Source organism: Alosa sapidissima, chromosome 10 (assembly GCF_018492685.1).
Source record: "Alosa sapidissima isolate fAloSap1 chromosome 10, fAloSap1.pri, whole genome shotgun sequence".
Classification (NCBI taxonomy): domain Eukaryota; kingdom Metazoa; phylum Chordata; class Actinopteri; order Clupeiformes; family Clupeidae; genus Alosa; species Alosa sapidissima.
This window is the reverse complement of record NC_055966.1, coordinates 28,945,549-28,951,924: the sequence shown is the minus strand read 5'-3', so window position 1 is coordinate 28,951,924 and position 6,376 is coordinate 28,945,549.

The following is a 6,376-nucleotide window of genomic DNA, read 5'->3' as shown; positions in this document are numbered from 1 at the left end:
CTTTGTCCCTCTTTCACACACACACACAGTGAGTGTAGCTAATGGGAGACACATGAGGCTAACATGGAGTCTAATTCTATTCTATCCAGTGAACTGCAGCCAGCAGGGAGGAAGAGTGAAGAAGAAGAAGTATGGAAAGACTGAGGGCTGGGAAACAAAGCAGGGGGGGACAGAGAGAGTGTGTGTGTGTGTGTGTATTTATATAATGTGTGTGTGTGTGTGTGTAAAAAAAAAAGAACAGTGAAAATGGGCTGAGATTTTAGATTTATTGCCTCTCTGTGCTCTTGGACTCTTCTGCCTTGGACAGTCCTCCCACTGAGCGTTTGGTAAAAAATGGGTTGCAGTGTAACCTCTTTAAATACACACTCACATGCACACACAAACACATGCTCTCAAACATACACATAGGATTTTAGACCACCCAGCACACATGGCATGTACACCACCCACACACACACAGAGACACACACACATGCACATATGGTTTGCCCACTCTTACAGAAACAGAAACATACACACATATTGCTCACCACTGGCATCCAGCTATCAGCCTCGTGCATGTTTCAAATGTGTCAGCATGTGTGTGATGTGTGTATTGTGTGGACGAGCAAGAGGAGGAGTACAGGAGCCTGCTGGAGGACTTTGTGCAATGGTGCAAACTCAATCGCCTTCAACTCAACACTTCAAAGACCAAGGAGATTGTGGTGGATTTCCGCAGGTCTAAGCCCGCTCTGCTACCAGTCTCCATGGGGTCAATGTAGAGGTGGTAAGCACCTACAAGTATCTGGGTCTCCACCTGGACAATAAACTGGACTGGTCAGCCAACACTGACGCATTCTACAAGAAAGGGCAGAGCAGGCTGTTCTTCCTGAAGAGGTGTCCTTCAATGTGTGCAGCAAGCTCCTCAGGATGTTCTACCAGTCTGTTGTTGCCAGCGTCCTCTTCTATGCAGTGGTATGCTGGGAAGGAAGCACAAAGAAGAAGGATGCTGGGTGACTTGACAGGCTGGTAAGGAAAGCTGGCTCTGTAGTGGGAGCTGAACTGGAGTGCATCACTTCAATATCTGACAAAAGGACCCTGAACAAACTGATCAACATTTTGGACAATGAGTGTCATCCACTCCACAGCAATATTGTAAAGCAGAAGAGCCTGATCAGCTGGAGACTTCGCTCACTGCCTTGCACAACAGACAGACTGAGGAAGTCATTTGTCCCCAGGGCCATTGAACTGTTCAATGCTTCACTTAAGGAAAGAGGAGAGATAGACTTCTCCGCATAGTCTGTCTGCCTCTCCACCCTCTCCATGTTTGGGTACTGTCTGTCCACTAGCCACGTTTTACCACCGACTTACTGCCTCACTATTTGCGTGCTATATTAGCACATATGCATAACCCCTCCCTCCATCCCACAGCCAGATTGTGGCCACACTTATACCTTTACTTAATATATATATATATATATATATATATATATTAAGTAATAATATATATATATATATATAGTTTTTCTATAGTTTTTTATATTACCTTGCCTTCTCTCTTATATGTCCATATTTATTTTATGCTGGTCTCTAGACTTTATTCTTGCACTGTTGCACTCTTGGACTTACTCATTTGCACCATCACCATGACACTCACTCACACAGAGCACCTTACCTTACTATGCACAGAGAATCACAGGCTCAGTCCCTGTCTCAGTCATTGCAAGCGCCTCATGATTAATCACCCACTATGTGGATACTGTTTTAAGACTGGATTCAGATATAGTGTTATTTAGTATAATTTGTATTTTCGTATATTCTTTATCTTCTACTGCCCTTATTGCGTAGTTGTGTTTTTTATATTATATACTTTTAATTATTTTTTTCTGCTGTTAGTGAATGTTGTGTGTGATGTCTGTATGCTACTGGGACCTTGAATTTCCCCTTGGGGATCAATAAAGTATCTATCTATCTATCTATTTGTGGATGTCGGTGTGTGTGTGTGTGTGTGTCTGTGTGTTTTTATTTCTGTGAGCTCATATTGGATGTTGGAATGTGTTTGCATGTATATGAATGAGTGTTTTTCAGTGTGTAAATGTGTGTGTTTGGGAGGCAGCGTGTTTATGTATGTTTCTGTGGGATGGGGAGTATCTATGGATACTTGGTGTTTATTTAGTATTGGTACTGCAGGGTTATTCATTGGATACATTCATGTACTCTCAATGAGCCATTTCTGATCACTGATTGGCTGACGCTCAGTATTTGCTCACTGATTGGTGTAGATTAATTTGGCAGGCTCTAGTTTTGTCTGGTCACTGATTGGTTAAGCCTCAAGTGAGTCCAGGATGAAGTTAGTTTAACACAATCAGTAAGAACTGAACTGAGTATAACAGGTAAAACAAAACTTTTGGGACACATGAATTTGTAAAAGAACAGAATGTTCAGAAATACATTAAGAGCTGTAACATTTTAGATTCTTGCTGTATTTCAAAAAAGAAACTGACTTCTTTTGTGAGTGCAGATTGCCACTCGTGACTAATTCATGATTAATGTAAAGTAGAGGAGGAGGAGGAAGATAAGGCACATCCACTGACATGACACCGCTGTCAAACTACAGCCAGAACTCGTCGACAAGCCTCCAGCTCCGAGCCTGCGCTGTGAGCCTATCCTGATGATAAGAGGCGCTTTGTAGATGTGAAGTTATCTCCTCCGAGAGTTTGGCGGGATTGGGTTGTCTTCGTGTCGGAGCTAAATTAAAACACTGGTAAGGGGTTCGTGATGAGCATTCCCATGGAGGAAGGAAGACGCAGCAGTGACGCAAGCCTGCCTCTCCTCTGTGTCCTCTAGTGAGTATGTTTGAAGAGTTTCCATATTTTTATCCCTATTTTAGATGTCCCTGCCTTTACACTGATTCTTCCTCCTTCCCTCCCTTCCTCCCTCTCTCCTTCTCTCTCTCTCTCTTTCTTTTTCTCTCCCGCTCTCTCTCTCTCTCTCTGTGTGCTTGGGTTTGGCCTGGAGTCTGGACACGGTCTCTATCTGGCCCTGCACTGGACCTGAGCCACCTGCTATCTCTCTCACACACTCTGGGTGTGTGTGTGTGTGTGTGTGTATGTGTGTGTGTGTGTGTGTGTGTGAGGGAGACAGAGAGAGAGAGAGAGAGAGAGTGTGTGTGTGTGTGTGTGTGTGTGTGTGATTGCGTATTCTGTTTGAGAGCCAATGAAATTGAGAGCCAATGAAACCTAAGCCTTCAAAGTTATCAGACAATCCAGCCTCTACCCAATCGATGCCATCAGGCCCTTCTCTGAGAGAGTCCAGGGCACACACACACACACACACACACCGGAGGACAGAAACCCACAGGCATGCTGGGTAAGAGGGACATTTGCTTGACAGGCAGGCAAGCAGAGAGACAGACAGACAGACTGAAAACACTTCTGAACACACTTCTGCTGCTCTTACATAACTTGCACCACTATGCCACTTGCATACTTAGGTCAAACAGAACTACCTCAGCCATTTATTGGCCTGACTTTTGCACTATTATATTGACTGTCTACTGTATGCACAATTGCACAATTTCAACCCACATTTTGCTGCTCTTATTTCTTCATTGTATGTGCCTTCTTATTTACTTTTTATATTGTTTACTTGAATGTTATGTTTGTCTGTGGACCAAATTGGTAAAATATGTCTGGTCTCATCCGTGGGATAGTGGGAAACATAATTTCGATCTCTTTGTATGTCTTGACATGTGAAGAAATTGACAATAAAGCAGACTTTGACTTTGACTTTGACTTTGACAGACAGACAGACAGACAGACAGACAGACAGGCAGGCAGACAGAAGCAACTTGGTCAACAGCGATACATGCTACTACCCTGGCTGCAAATTACATTTGCTGCCGCTAGGGTGCGTTAGATTGGTAACACTTTAGACCCTGTATCAATAAAGCATTGTAAACACATTCATAAGTGTTATGAAGTATTTCTAAAGCCTCATAGTGATTGACGCATGTACATATATCGATAGCTTGAGGGAGAGGGAGAGGAGAGAGAGAAGGGAATTGTTCCAGACAGGGATGACGGCAGACTCTGGGACCAGACAGAAAGAGCTGGAGTAAAAGCTACACATCAAAGGCTCTTGAAATGTCAAGGTGTTCGAGAACCACTGACAACAGCAAAATAAATGTCCCCTCTCCTCCTGTCAACCCCAGGCAGACACCACAACACAAACCAAGCCTCACAGCTGAAGAGGGACATGTGTCGAGAAAACGTTCCTCTGTTGTTTTGCAGCTGATATATTTCTAAAATGGATGCTCTGGTGTCTGACTGGACTAGTCTATCACGGCAATGGCTCATTCTTCTCTAATCACACCGATTTAGGCTTTGTGAGAGACCACAAAGTAAGGTTGAAGTTTGAGAGTTCCTTTCTGACTGTAAAATAATGCTTCACAGACTAATATAATAAATGTCATGCACATTCATTTTCTTTTTCTATATAAAGCCAACGTCCACAGGACGTCACCAGGGAATTGCATCCCGACCAGCTTTAACAATCGGAGCCCGTGTCTGTTGATGAAATGCTTCTATAGAGAGTGCACTGTTTGAAGTATCTGGGATTGGTATGAGGATCTATGCAAGTGTCACATGCAGGAAGGAGATGTATTAAATGTAATCAGATTTGAATAAAAATAATTGGAACATTGAACATAATCTGTACATGGTCCATGCTAATCTCACTAAAGACAAGCTACTGTATGCAAAGTGTTTTAAGCAAAGTCACCTTGAAAAAGTGTGCCAGCATTCTCACAGGAATTAGAATGTACAGAAACCAACTCCATTCCGTGTCATTTCAGGTAGATCTAATTAAGTAGCCCATGAAATCTCACTGTTACAGAAAGAAGAACACAAAAAGATAACTCACAGCAAATTGAAAGGACACAGCCATCCTCAGGCAACAAATGGAAAAGAGTAATGGCAAAACAGAAGAATAGACTGCTGTGCTTTTTCGCCTTTCCTTGTGTGACTTTCTGAGTCCTGATTATCATGCTTTTTATTTTCTGTGGGCAGAGTCTCAGGCTATTGTGCCACTGTAAGAAGACAAGCGTGCCAGTGTCAGCTCAGTGTCAGTGTGTGTGTGTGTGTATGTGTACAAATTCAGGTCTGGACCAGGCATAAAGAGTGGTTTGTTTGTGCTTGTCAGTTTTCAGCTCTTGGGGTTGCAGTAGGCCTACACAAGGTTAACAAATCAAATTAGCAAACAGAAAAATACTCCCTCTTTTCCATCCCCCCCCCCCCCCTTCTCTCTCTCTCTTTCACACACACACACACACAAATACGCCAGCATACATATCCTTAAAGATAAGTGTCACCATGTGGTATGCACTCAAGCACCACACACACACACACACACAACCACACACACACACACACACACACACACACATTTCTGTCTTCTTGACTAGTATAATGAGGGAAGCATAGAGATACAAACCCACAGTGTGTGCTGGTCAGTGAGAAGAAACTCTGTGTTTGGGTCAAATGTGTTTACAGCAAGCAGAAGCCACAAGGATGACCGACTCAGACAAGCCTGATGATCAGAGGGGGACGACCAGAGAGACCCCACACTTAGGTAAGTCCTGCTACTTTAGCCACCACACAGCTAACTGCTAACATCAAGAGGTCAACACACTCTCACACTCCTTCAGAAGTATGTATTTAATATAGAATATCTCACGCAGCAACATGGATACCTGACAGAGTGCTGCTAGCACTTTCGTTGCAACCAACCAACCACTTTCACCATGACAGAATGAAACACATCACTCTGGGAGGCAAGATGAAGTTGTTTTCTCCTACCTCTGTGGATGGAATCACATTATTATCTGGGGACTGAATTGCATTGTGCATTGTGACAAATAATACACTGTGAGTTTTACGAGTGGAAAATGAGAGAAAATTTAAGTGGCTTTATTTTATTACTGCTTTGAATCAGATGAGATTTTACTGTAACATTAAAAAGATGGGTAACACTTTACTTGATAGTATCGACATAAGAGTGACATGACACTGTCATGACACATGAACCCAAACCCAAACCCTAACCCTAATCGCTAACCCTAACTCTAACTCTAACCCTAACCCTAAACCTAACCCTAATCCTAACCCTATATTGTTATGACAAAAAACAAATGTCACTTAATAACAGAAGTGTTATGTCATAAAGTTTATGACTTGTTTATGACACGTTCACTACTGTCATACTGTCATAAAGTGTAAAGTGTAAAGTGTAAAGTGTAACCAAAATATTAACAGAGAACAAAATATGAACTGAAAAAGTGGTCCACAAACTCATTCTAAACTCACTATTTCAGTGTTGTTTAAGGGCTGCAATTGTT